A 14615-nucleotide genomic window follows, 5' to 3' on the forward strand; every position below is an offset into this window, starting at 1 on the left:
TGCCACATGCTTGTCTAAATGGATATAGATAAGTTTAATGCCATACTGTGGAACATTCCAGGTAACGCAGTCATTTCCATGGAGAGATACAGGTATTTTAAAAGTATTACATAGTACACCTTTAATATAGAAGTATTTTTTATTAGTACTTTTTACAGTCTTGTTTACTCACAGAGGAGAAAATATTAGAGCACAATACACGCTTTTGAAAATGATGCCGAAATTAGGACCGTTGCCATAGAAACGAATAATTAAAAACTAAATATAACATCTTTTGAATGGGGAAAAGTCCTCAAAATGTCGCAGATAACAGGAAGCTGCATGAATAAGCTGCGCCGGGTGACAGCCTGGGCGCCATGGCAACACTGCAAACGTCAGGTTTTTTGGGTGAGACAAACCGCGACTGTTTTCAGATCACCTTGTAATATTAAGAACAAAAGCCCCCAGCGGATCAGGGACCACCAGGGGGCGCCGCGTTTTGGAAAAGATTTCTGGGTTAGAGCCAGAGCAGTGATGACGGGTTATTACTGCTGAAACGAGAGCAGCTTTTCTGCTAATTTTGATTCACTGTGAAGTGTAGTGACAAACACAGCACCACAGAGAGGTCTGAAACGAGGACTGAAACGAGAACTAAACCAGGTCTGAAACGAGGACTGAACCAGGTCTGAAACAGGACTAACTGAGGTCTGAAACGAGGACTGAAACGAGGACTGAACCAGGTCTGAAACGAGGACTGAACCAGGTCTGAAACGAGGACTAAACCAGGTCTAAAACCGGACTAACTGAGGTCTGAAACGAGGACTGAACCAGGAAATTCACAAATAATTTTAAATTTTATTTTCATTAAATCAGTCCTATTGAGCTTGTGTCTCTATGGTTCTCATCTCTGTGGATCATTCTGTTATAATTTACACATTTTAAATCACAATATTCATCTAAAACAACTGAATAAAAGAAACATTAGTTTTAGAAAACTGTGGTGTCCAATGGAGCTGACAGCGCCCCCTGTGGACAGATGCACATCACACTAGAGCAGCACTTAAAAAAAAACTGTGCCAAAATGACGACGCGACGCTGCAGAATCCTACGAGTATCAACGATTAAGAAAATAAAACTGGAGAAGGAAGAGCGGACGTCACAGTGGGCGTGTCGCAGTGGGCGTGGCACAGGGGGCGTGGCACAGGGGGCGTGGCACAGGGGGCGTGGCACAGGGGGAGGTTAAACGGGGGCAGATCGAAAAAATGGCGTCTTGAAAATAGTGGATTAAAGATTAAACTCAAACATGAATCAGTCCAAATAAAACTTCAGACGCTCAACGAGAAGAAACGACTAGAACATGGAGAAAAATCTAAAAAGTCTGATTCAACATAAACACGAGAGGATTTAAATTCGGGCTTTTTGACGTAATAAACTGTCAAACTTGTCGCTCCAAAGTCTCTAAACTCTGCTCGTCGTCGTGTGACTGTGTGGACCTCTCTATTAAACAAACACAGGCTCATCACTGACAATTTGAAACAATTGGATCTTCATTCAGTTCAAATTGGATTATTTGCTCCGCTCTGCTCCAGTCTCCAAAAATGTGCCGTTTTGTTGTGTCGAACCAAAAAAACAAAAAACAAAACAGGAGTAACACAAAACGAGATCTTTTAATTAAAGGCCCCATATTACACTATTCTCTGATCTGTTCTTCACACACAAACTCTGCAGATTTAGGCTGAGTTCTTCTCTCAAACTGAAAACGCTCTGTTCCACCTTGTGATGTCATCAGGTGGCGATACAGGAAGTGCTCCACTGTGTTTTTAAACTCCACACACCTTCATTTTTAGAATCATTTGGATCATTTCCGCCTTTGAATTATTGCCAATCTCTACTGAACTAAAGATAAAAAGGAGATGTTAACTTGAAAACTACCACTTGATGACATCACAAGGTGGAACAGAGAGTTTTGAGCTTTGGAGATGTCACAGACTAATAATAAAGTGTCACTCAAACATGTGTGAATAGAACAAAAGCAACTTGAAAATGTTATCGCTATAAAACGCTCAGTACTTCTTCGAGTACATTTAGACAAATACTTATGCTCCACCTTTGGTCATATATTTGACAGGACTTCTTGAGTTAAAGTTGGTAAAATAAACTGTCACATTTTTATATAGAACTTTTTATGTTTATGTTGAGAGCGGGATTCGAACCACAAACCTTCAAGAGGCTGTTGAAAGGAACACTGTCAATCAAACCTGTTGCTAACGCTAACAGGAGCGACATCAGAGAAAGAAGGACCTGATTTGTCTGTTATTAATGTTCAGATCTTGATTTACAGACACAATAGTGAAATAAAAACCTCAGGATCATGTAGAGGGTTAATACGAACATTTAAGACCAAAATGAGTCTGAAGCAGCAGAGACAGAGAGAGGAGACAGTAAAAAAAAATAAATAAATAAACAACCTCTAAATAACTAAAAAAATTAAGAAAAAAAACTCAAAATAACAAAAAAACAAAACAAAAAAAACAACAACTCAAAACAACTAAAAGAAATGATAATAAAAATAACAAAAAAACTCAAAATAACAAAAAAAAACACAACTCAAAATAACTAAAAAACAAACAAACAAGAAAATCAAAATAACAAAAAATAAAGAAAATAAAAAAAAACATTAAAAAAAATATGTATATAAAAAAAAACCCCTCAAAATAACTAAAATAAAAAAAAAAAAAAGAAGAACTCCAGGATCATGTAGAGGATTAATACAAACATTTAAGACCAAAATGAGTCTGACAGCAGCAGGTACAGAGAGAGGAAGCGCGCACACGAGCACTTCCTGTTTGGAGCGCCGCCGTGGCTAGCAGGTTAGCTACGTCCATTTATATAAACAGTTCTCTTACTTCTTTAGCTTCTCTGTCCTCGTCTGAAATTATCCTCCACTATGACGTCGTTCAAGCATGTATTTTCTGCCGTCTGTCAGTCATGTGTGGAGCTGGTGGAGGGCGGGTGGAGCTGGTGGAGGGCGGGTGGAGCCGGTGGAAGGTGGGGGTAGGTGGTGCGGGTGGTGTCAGGGGAATCGCATGCTAAGCAGAGCTCGCTGCATCAGAAGTGCTGTGTCCGTTCTCTCGTGTGAATCAAAGCGTCTCATCATTAAACTGAACAAAATGAAGATTTATTTAGATCTGGACAAAAAACTGTGATTAACCAGAAGAAAGAAGCAATTTAGAAAGTTATCGATTGTTTTGGGTTTTTTTATGTTCAAAAATAAGAAATGAACTCAGTGAACCAGGACTAAACATGGACTAAACAAGGACGGAACCAGGACTGAACATGATCTGAACCAGGACTAAACCAGGACTAAACATGATCTGAACCAGGACCAAACCAGGACTAAACATGATCTGAACCAGGACTAAACCAGGTCTAAACAAGGACGGAACCAGGACTAAACCAGGTCTAAACAAGGACTGAACCAGGACTAAACCGGGACTAAACCGGGACTAAACCAGGACTAAACCAGGACTAAACCAGGACTGAACCAGGTCTGAACCAGGACTAAACATGGACTAAACCAGGTCTAAACAAGGACTGAACCGGGACTAAACCGGGACTAAACCAGGACTAAACCAGGACTGAACCGGGACTAAACCGGGACTAAACCAGGACTAAACCAGGACTAAACCAGGACTAAACCAGGACTGAACCAGGTCTGAACCAGGACTAAACATGGACTAAACCAGGTCTAAACAAGGACTGAACCGGGACTAAACCGGGACTAAACCGGGACTAAACCGGGACTAAACCAGGACTAAACCAGGACTGAACCAGGACTGAACCAGGACTAAACCAGGACTAAACCAGGACTAAACCAGGACTAAACCAGGACTGACCCAGGACTAAACCAGGTCTAAACCAGGTCTAAACCAGGTCTAAACCAGGACTAAACCAGAACTAAAACAAGGACTAAACCAGGACTTTGCGACCAGGTCAATAAATGAGAACTAATCCAAGACTAAAACATATTTGAATGACGCAGGACTAAACCAAGACTACCCCAGGTCTAAACCAGGACTAAAATTGGTATCAATTTACAGGTCAGATCTGTGGAGAGGTGACCCGGCTCATATTTTTGAGCAATTGAATAAGGGAATAGAAGAATTTAACGCCAAGCAAACAACATCACCCCCTCTCCTGTCAAAGGCCTCTCAGCTGCTCAAACTAACTAAAATAATGCAGAATTCCTATTAGTCTGTAACATCTCCAAAGCTCAAAACGCTCTGTTCCACCTTGTGATGTCATCAAGTGGTAGTTTTCACGTTAACATCTCCTTTTACCTTTAGTTCGGTAGTAGATTGGCAATAATTTCAGGGCTAAAATGATCCAAATGATTCTATAAATGAAGGTGTGTGGAGTTTAAAAACACAGCGGAGCACTTCCTATATCACCACATGATGACATCACAAGGTGGAACAGAGCGTTTTCAGTTCGAGAGAAGAACTCAGCCTAAATATGCAGTGTTTGTGTGTTTAAACGTGTGTGAATGAAACAAAAAAACACAACTCCAGGTCTGTTTGTGACGAGGAAACATTAGAACAGATCAGAAAAGAGAGTAATACGGACACTTTAAACTAAAATACCCAGAGTTGGAACAAAAACGTGAGGTTCTTATCCCAAACGCAGCATCTCATTTCGCAGTCTGCCAAATTTGGGTCAGCCGATATGCAAAAGCGGCGAGGAAGATGAAGAAGAGGAGGAGGTATTTTGTCTCACACGTAGCAGAGGTAGCAGCAGCCATGAGCTATGTGGACGTCCAAACGCGGCGGTCTGTGCGGCGCGAGCAGAACGACGCCGCGGCTGGGTGTTTTTCCGCGGTTGTAGTTGGTGATACAAAGATCCTCCAGGCGGATCATGAATAACAACGATTAAGTAACAGTCCACCAGCAACTCTGAGCCAACAGCAGCTTTTACACCTGCAACATGCAAATGAGGAAACAGGGACTGAAACAGGACTCGAAACAGGGCTGAAACAGGACTAAACCAGGACTAAACCAGGACTGAAACAGGACTAGACCAGGGCTGAAACAGGACTAGACCAGGACTGAAACAGGACTAAACCGAGACTGAAAGAGAACTAGACCAGGACTAAACCGGGACTAAAACAGGACTAAGCCGGGACTGAAATAGAAGTAAATCAGGACTAAACCGGGACTGAACCAGGACTCAAAACAAGACTGAAACAAGACTAAACCGAGACTGAAACGGGACTAGAAATGGGCCTGAAACAGGACTAGACCAGGACTAAACCAAGACTGAAACAGGACTTGAAACAAGACTGAAACAGGACTTGAAACAAGACTGAAACAGGACTAAGCCGGGACTGAAACAGGACTAGACCAGGACTGATACAGGACTAAACCGAGACTGAACCAGGACTCAAAACAAGACTGAACCAGGACTAGACCAGGACTGAACCAGCAACCTGCTTTTACACCTGCAAGATGCAAATGATGAAAACGGGGTCTAAACCAGGACTAAAACAGGACTAAACTGGGACTAAACCAGGACTAGACCAGGACTAAAACAGGACTAAACCAGAGCGACTAAACTAGAACTAAACCAGAACTAGGACAGCAGCCTCAGCCTGGTTTTACACCTGCAAGATGCCCATACAAATGAGGAAATGAGGACTAAAACAGAACTAGACCAGGACTGAAATAGGACTAAAACAGAACCAAGCAAAGGGCTAAACCAGCACTAAACCAAGACTAAGCCAGGACTAAACCAGGACCAAGCAACAAGCTAAACCAAGACTAAGCCGGGACTAAACTAGGACTAAACCAGGACCAAAGGGCTAAACTAGGACTAAACCAGGACCAAAGGGCTAAACTAGGACTAAAACAAGAATTCAAACCTAGACTAAGCAAAGGTCTAAACGAAAGACCTGAACAAAGATTAAACCAGGAGTAGTCCATCGATAAAGGACTAAACCAGGACTAAACCAGGACTAAACCAGGACTAAACCAGGACTAAACCAGGACTAAACCAGGACTGAACCAGGACTGAACCAGGACTGAACCAGGACTAAACCAAGAACCCAGGTATGTAAACCAGGGCAAAAATTAAAACGTTCAAGAAGACCAAAGCAGGACTAAACCAGGACTAGCCCAGGATTTCAACAGACCCCATGACTAAACCAGGACTAAACCCAAACCCCAAACCCAGACTAAACCAGGTGTAATCCAGGCATAATCCCGGTCCTAACCCGGACTACGGGGGAGCCTTCATAAAGCTCATCACACACAGACACTGGCCCATCACTGAGACACGTTTCTGCTTAGATACACAGACCAAAGAACTAAAAATACTACGGGACTTTTCAAATGAGACGGTTTTGACCTTGCGGTGCAGGTCTTGGGATAGTGGCCACAACCCTAGTCTGTCACAGGGGAGGATAGAAAGAGAGAAAAGGAGATGGAGAGAGGAGGGGAGGGGAGGGGGGGGAGATGGAGAGAGCATTGAACCAAGCGCGGAGGAAGGAAAGAAGGGAGGAAAGAGGGACGAGGAGACAGGGATGAGGGGATGAGTGGGGGTGGGGTGTCCTGAGAGAACTTCCAAGTCAGTTTTTTTTTGTGTGTGTGTGTTTTTTTTTTAAAGACACTTGCATATTCCACGAACCAATCACGTCTTTACGCACGGTCAAAAACACTGGAACATACCTTTGCGATCAAAAAGGCATCCGCAGGGCGCGCTGGGGCATTTTGGGGTTGTTTTTTCTTTTCTTTTTTATAAATCCACACGCAGCCAAAGCGCATATATGGAGCAGGTTCCCTTCTTAAAGCATGTGTGGGCCCGCTTCCAAACAGGCTCCGATGCCCTTCAAGAAACCCATCGACCCAAAAGACGCTCGCTGTATCGGCTTATTCCGGATCCATTTCCTTTACACAGAAGAAATCGAGCTTCCCAAACGCACTGATCTGATTAAAAAAACGTGTAATCTCCCGGTTTAAAAAAAAAAAAAAAGAAAAAAAAAAAAAGAGAGAAGATGCTCGGATAATGGTTATGTCCTGGGTGTGTTGGAGATGCTGAAGAAGGTGCGTTGCAGCTGTTGGCATTCGCGAAGCACTGCGCATCCGAGCCCCAGACGCGAGAGAAAACGCCTTAATAATAATAATAATATCTCCAGTTTGGATGGATAGAAAGGAAGCAGCGAGGGAAGCAGCGGCAGCATCAGCAGCAGTGGCTCCTCTTCGCTGCGCGCAATAGCCTCCAATCCCGCCAGATGTTCCTGTAACGCTCAGGATCAGCCGTTTCCCCCTCGCTGTGCTCACTGCGAGTTAATCCCAGTTTGAGTGAAAGGTTGCTGACATAATATCTCGCCGCTCCAAGCCGCCCTCGGTCCGGACAAGTGTCAGGCAGAGAGTCGGCGGCTCCATTTCTGAGCAGAGGTGTCGTGCGCGGAATGGTAATGGCTCGTGCACAGAGGGCGCGTTTGTGCAGTGTGCAGCGCTCCCACAGCCAGCAGCGGGCTACAGCGAGCTCTCACACTCCAACACGGCCCAGGGAAGGGAAGGGAAGGCAGGGCATCATTATTAATTCATGTGCGCTGAACTCTAGGCTACATGGCACGAGATGCAGCAGAGAAAGAGACGAGTCCAGGGGCCACAGTGAGCGCAAAACAGAGCGGATGTGGGGTCTGCGGGGGGTTTGTTTCACTGTGGGGCTGGTTACAGGGGCAATAACATGGAATAACATGAAATCATATCAAATCACTGGAATGTCACTGTAATAAAATGAAATAACATGAAATCACATCACTGAAATGACATGAAATCACATAAAATAACATGAAATCACATGAAATCATATCAACTCACTGGAATGTCACTGTAATAAAATGAAATAACATGAGACCACATAAAATAACATGAAATCACATCACTAGAATAACATGAAATCACATCACTGGAATGACATGAAATCAAGAGGATTAGAGCTGATTTGGTGTAAGATGCATTTACACGTGCAAGAGAAAGAGGATTAAAAAACAGTTAATATGGCTTTTTATGTAGGGTAATTGTTGTAGGCTAGCTATGTGTGTTGTAGGCTAACTGTTGTAGACTATCTGGTGTAGACTAATTGTTGTAGGTTATCTGTTATAAGATAATTGTTGTGGGCTAAGTATGTGTGTTGTAGCCTAATTATTGTAGGCTAACTGCAGTAGGGTAATTGGAAATCAAAGTACAAAGTATCTCTTTCATATTTCTCTTATTTATCCTTTTTTCATAATGTTTCATATCAAATCCTGCAGGTTTGAACCATCGGACAGAAATCAGATTACTCAAATCAGACGTAGCTGTTTACATCGGCCTATTTCAGTAATGTGATAACTCCAGAAATCAGATAATGCTCAGATCTTTAGGCGTGAGTGTAAACAGAGCCAGGGACTTCAAAAAGACATTTAGAGTCGCACTTTTATATCATTTTAGCAAAGATGTGAACAACTTTTAGTCCCGAAATGTTTAGCTGAAATTTGGAACATATTTAACCATTTGTCTGTTTATAAAATCCTGGTTTGGACCTGGTTTAGTCGTCTCTGGTTGAGCGTTTTGCCACCATCTCCTTGTCTACGTGGAGATAAGGTTAAGATGCACTTTAATGTCCCCGTGGGTAAATTTGTCCTCTGCATTTGACCCGTGAGCTCGTTGTTAGTCTTGGTCAGGACTTAGCTGAAGGATTTGAACTGATGAGGGAAACTGTAGCACCTGGAGAACACCCACCCAGACACGGGTAGAACATGCAAACTTCACACAGACACGGGGAGAACATGCAGACTTCACAGAGACATAACATGCAAACTACACACAGACACAGAAATAACATGCAAATTCCACGCAGACACAGGGAGAACATGCAAACTTCACACAGACACAAGGAGAAGATGCAAATTCCACACACAGGCACAGAGAGAACATGCAAATTCCACGCAGACACAGGGAGAACATGAAAACTCCACACACAGACACAGAGAGAACATGCAAACTCCACACACAGACACAAGGAGAACATGCAAACTCCACACATACACAGGGAGAACATGCAAACTCCACACACAGGCACAGCGAGAACACGCAAACTCCACACACAGACACAGCGAGAACACGCAAACTCCATATAGACACAAGTAGAACAAACAAACTCCACACAAACACAAGGAGAACATGCAAACTTCATACAGATACAGACGGAACATGCAAACTCCAAGCAGACACAGAGAGAACATGCAAACTCCACACACAGACACAGAAAGAACATGCAAACTCCACACACACACACACACACACACACAGGGAGAACATGCAAACTCCACATAGACACAAGTAGAACAAACAAACTCCACACAAACACAAGGAGAACATGCAAACTTCATACAGATACAGACAGAACATGCAAACTCCAAACAGACACAGGGAGAACATGCAAACTCCACATAGAAAGGTCCGAGAGTCAAACCTTCCTCAAATCTTCTTGTTGTGAAGTGCGAGTGCGAGTCCCGCCGCAGATGTTATTACTTCACTTGGAATGTTCCACAGTGTGCATTATACTAACCTATGGAGTCATTTAAGTTACAGGTTCCGTGCAGATACTGTGGCGACACGTGTCATTAAGAAACGCAAGATATTTAATAACCTTAATGCCTTATACTGTGGAACGTTCCAGCCAAAGCAATAACATCTCCATGGAGACAAGCCGGTCGCATAACCTCCACAACTATTACAACACAAATTACAACAGAAAAGTGCCTAAGTGTTCATTATATCGTCGTTATAGAGGCTGCGTGTTCTGACACATGTGCAGATAAGTGGGGCTGTCACACGTCATTTGGTGAACGAGAATTAGACAAGACAAAAGAAAACCATCACATCTCCAGGGAATATTCAATTATATATGATTTCGTTACTAAAAAAAATACCTTGAAAATACCACTCAGTGAGCTCGCTTCTTCCACAGATCTGACTTGTAACTTTGCCTCAAGGTGTCGTCTTATATATGTCGTTAATGTCATACTACAACTATTGAACATTCTTGCTTAAAGTAGATATTCTGCATATACAATTATCCATTACTATTATTGAACAAAATGGATAACACGAGTGACAGAGCTGCAGACAGAGCAGTGCCTCTAGTTAGCTTCACCTCGCTTTCACATCTTGAGGCAATATTCAATTACACATGGGTTTACTGCGAAAAAAATACCTTGACAAATCATGCATTATTGTACTTACAGCGTCCTCACAGATCTGACTTGTAACTTGACCTTATTATGTTATTTAATATATGTTTAATAAAGTTTCAATGAGCTTGCCTATCCACAGATCTGACTTGTAACTTGGCCTGATCGTGTCATCCAATATACATTTAATACAGTTTCAGTGAGCTCGCCTTTCCATAGATTTGACTTGTAACTTGACCTGTTTATGTTATTTAATATACGTTTAGTACAGTTTCAGTGAGCTCGCCTTTCCACAGATCTGACTTGTAACTTGGCCTGATTGTGTCATCCAATATATATTTAATACAGTTTCGGTGAGCTCGCCTTTCCACAGATTTGACGTGTAACTTGACCTGATTATGTTATTTAATATACGTTTAATACAGTTTCAATGAGCTCGCCTTTCCACAGATCTGACTTGTAACTTGGCCTGCTCGTGTCATCCAATATACATTTAATACAGTTTCAGTGAGCTCGCCTTTCCATAGATTTGACTTGTAACTTGACCTGATTATGTTATTTAATATACATTTAATACAGTTTCAGTGAGCTCGCCTTTCCACAGATTTGACTTGTAACTTGACCTGATTATGTTATTTAATATACGTTTAATACAGTTTCAATGAGCTCGCCTTTCCACAGATCTGACTTGTAACTTGGCCTGCTTGTGTCATCCAATATACATTTAATACAGTTTCAGTGAGCTCGCCTTTCCATAGATTTGACTTGTAACTTGACCTGATTATGTTATTTAATATACATTTAATACAGTTTCAGTGAGCTCGCCTTTCCACAGATTTGACTTGTAACTTGACCTGATTATGTTATTTAATATACGTTTAATACAGTTTCAATGAGCTCGCCTTTCCACAGATCTGACTTGTAACTTGGCCTGCTTGTGTCATCCAATATACATTTAATACAGTTTCAGTGAGCTCGCCTTTCCATAGATTTGACTTGTAACTTGACCTGATTATGTTATTTAATATACATTTAATACAGTTTCAATGAGCTCGCCTTTCCACAGATCTGACTTGTAACTTGACCTGATCGTGTCATCTAATATACGTTTAATACAGTTTCAATGAGCTCGCCTTTCCATAGATTTGACGTGTAACTTGACCTGATTATGTTATTTAATATACGTTTAATACAGTTTCAGTGAGCTCGCCTTTCCACAGATTTGACTTGTAACTTGATCTTATTATGTTATTTAATATATGTTTAATAAAGTTTCAAGGACTTGCCTATCCACTGATCTGACTTGTCACTTGGCCTGATCGTGTCATCTAATATACGTTTAATATAGTTTCAATGAGCTCGCCTTTCCACAGATCTGACTTGTAACTTGACCTGGTGGTATCATCTAATACACGTTGCTGTGGAGTAGATATTTTGCGTGTAAAACTATCTACCATGATTATCGAAGAAAACTGATAAATTGAGTAACAGAGCTGCAGACAGAGCAGTGCCTCCAGTTAGCTTCACCCTCCAGTTAAGCAGTGGGTTTAAACTCGTCACCTGAAGGAAACATTGCTTGGACAATTCATTTTCTGTAATTTAAAGAGATACAACACTTGTTTCTATAATAAAAAAATATATAATTTATATTTTAAACTGTTACATAATGTGAGATTTGTATTTAAAAGAGTCAAAACCCAAGATATTTATAGGTGGTGACCATAGACTGTTTATATAAATGGACATAGCTAACCTGCTAGCCGCCACGTTCCAAACAGGAAGTGATCATGTGCGCGCTTCCTGCTCCATCGACTCTGGCTCCAATTCACTTTCTACGTAAAAACTGTGTCCTCTCTCTGTACCTGCTGCTGTCAGACTCGTCAATTTGGTCGTAAATGTTCGTATTAACCCGCTCTACATGATCCCGACCGCTATAACTGCTAGCCTTGATTGTGCTAACGGTCTTCCCTCAGTCTCGGCAGAGCACACACCGGTTTACGGGACTTGAGAGTAGATTGACCTATTATAAACGTCAGTCCGCCGGCCGTTCTGGAGTGCTGGACCTGGTCATTGTGAACAGCCCCGTGGATATCAGAGCCGATCAATACCTTCATCCAGTTACATTTACCGGAAATCGATGGCGTTACTGCGCGAGTGGGTTCAGCCTTCGCCGAGACGCTAACAGTTTCAACAAGTCCGAGCGTCTGCTTTAGAGCCAATTACACGACTCTGCAGTGGCGGAACCAAGTAAACGTAGTAAAGTAGTGTACGTAAGTATATAGTTATTTTTATTATTGTCTGAGACCTGCTGAAAAGGCAGAGGAGTTTATTAAATCAGCCCTATTGTGTCTCTATGGTTCTCATCTCTGACACTTGTGGATCGTTAAATCACAATATTAATCTAAAACGACTTAATAAAACAAACAAATCCGCTGACTCCTACGGATGAGGTGGTTTTATATGTAATCCATGCATATTTGAGTACCGTATTTTCCGTAGTATAAGTCACACCAAAGTATGAGTCACACCAAAGTATGAGTTGCTCTGGAGTATAAGTTACTCTCAAGTATTAGCTGCACTGGAGGATAAGTCGCACCAGAGTATAAGTCGCTCTCAAATATTAGCCGCACTGGAGTATAAGTCATACCACAGTATAAGTCGCACGGGAGTATAAATCGCACTGGAGTATAAGTCGCTCTGGAGTATAAGTCGCTCTGGAGTATAAGTCGCTCTGGAGTATAAGTCGCTCTGGAGTATAAGTCGCTCTGGAGTATAAGTCGCACCGCCGGCCAAACTATTAATTTAGCGATCTCTCCTGGGCCCTATTCAAACCCTCCTTACGGCTCGATATACGAGTCTCCGCCCACAAGCCTACGTCACCCATGCTCCTTGTAGCCATAGGATGATACTGAAATTTAGGGTCACGATTATCATGGCCAAAATAATTGCGATTAACGATTACATCACGATAATTATTGAAGTTGCTGACACTTTAAAATGTTCTGGAAATGAATCATTATAATTTTAATCTTATGAGTGAGCTCCATGTTTAAAGAACTGTCACAATCTTGTACTTTGTCATCAGTGAAAACAACTACGATCTAGCGGAGAATATTCTGGATGAGCAGGGCCGTGAACTGAAATTCGGGGGCCCGGGGCAAGACGTCACACATGGGGCCCCCTTTGCTACAAATAAACAGGAAGAGAGTCCAATTCTGGGCCCCTAAACCCCGGGACAACAGACCCCTTTGTCTCTCCTGTCGACTCCCCTGTGGATAAGTTTTTTTTGGGTTTTTTTCTGCACATTCTGGTGATACAACGGCGATTATCTTTGTTGGCGATTATCACGATTATATAAAATGTCCCACGAATAAACGATATTATTGTTTATCGTCCCATCTCATGCTCCCACACGACAATTATCCGTAAATACACAAAAACATGCTGCAAAACTGTACACTACATTCAAAACAATTAAATGTAACATGGTAAATATGTTATGTATTAGCGCGTATGCTATTACCCCATAGAAGTAAAATACTGTGTCTTTAACATAAAACATCTCATCTTTAATACACACTGAGGAAAACCGCGCTCCAGATCCTATATCCTGGATACAGTGAGTCGTTTTACAGCGAGGGAGCCTTCTGGTGGTGGGAGGTGTGAATGTCGCGTCCGGCGTGTGACCCAGAGCCGCGCGTGGAGCCTTCGTCAGCCGACAGGTGGCCAGGCGGTGACTGTAAAACGCTTTGGTTCATTGTTCTGCGGTTTACTGAGGGACCAGCTCGCGCCGCCACCTCCTCCTCCGTGACGCAAGCTGCCGATTACACAGAGCTGGAATGTGAACGGGAAACCTCCTGGCACGTCTCCTTTGCCGCTAGCAGCTCACGCAACATGCTAGCGTTACCTCACGACCGATCACACGTCGATTATCTTCATATACAAACACTCTGTCGTCTGTGTGTCCCTTGGTGAGTGTGAACGCGGTGTGTGTATGAATGATTAGTGGTCGGAGAAGCCGATGGCGCAGATGGGCAGTCTCGCTTTTGTCGTTTTGTCCCAAGGCAGCTGCGGCTAAAGTAGCAGATATCCCAACCGAGAGTGTGAATAATGCAATAGTTGTAATGTTTTGAAAGATGCCATGTAACTCCAATGCATTATTAGTTACAGACTGGCCACAACTTCTGTGTTTCAGGCCCAGGGCAGCTGTGGCTACAGTAAATTATAGAAATACAGTATAGAACATGTGTAAAAGTATTATCTTTATTTTTAGTACCTGAATATCTCCCATAGACTGTTTATATAAATGCACATAAATGGACAAAGCTAACCTGCTAGCCGCCGCGTTCCAAAACAGGAAGTGATCATGGGCGCGCTTCCTGCTTCATCGACTCTGGCT

General features: G+C 42.4%; 1 protein-coding gene across 1 annotated transcript in view; it reads right to left on the bottom strand.

Moving 5' to 3' along the window:
* The window catches only part of lrfn5b (leucine rich repeat and fibronectin type III domain containing 5b), a 56050-nt gene extending 49296 nt beyond the window's left edge, over window positions 1–6754 (bottom strand). Inside the window, exon 1 of the mRNA XM_033991441.2 lies at window positions 6702–6754. The gene's annotated coding sequence lies outside the window, so the exon portion shown is untranslated. The remainder of the gene's footprint in view (window positions 1–6701) is intronic.
* Between the last annotated feature and the right edge of the window lie 7861 nt (window positions 6755–14615).

This window comes from Periophthalmus magnuspinnatus, chromosome 24 (assembly GCF_009829125.3).
Source record: "Periophthalmus magnuspinnatus isolate fPerMag1 chromosome 24, fPerMag1.2.pri, whole genome shotgun sequence".
NCBI classification, from domain to species: domain Eukaryota; kingdom Metazoa; phylum Chordata; class Actinopteri; order Gobiiformes; family Gobiidae; genus Periophthalmus; species Periophthalmus magnuspinnatus.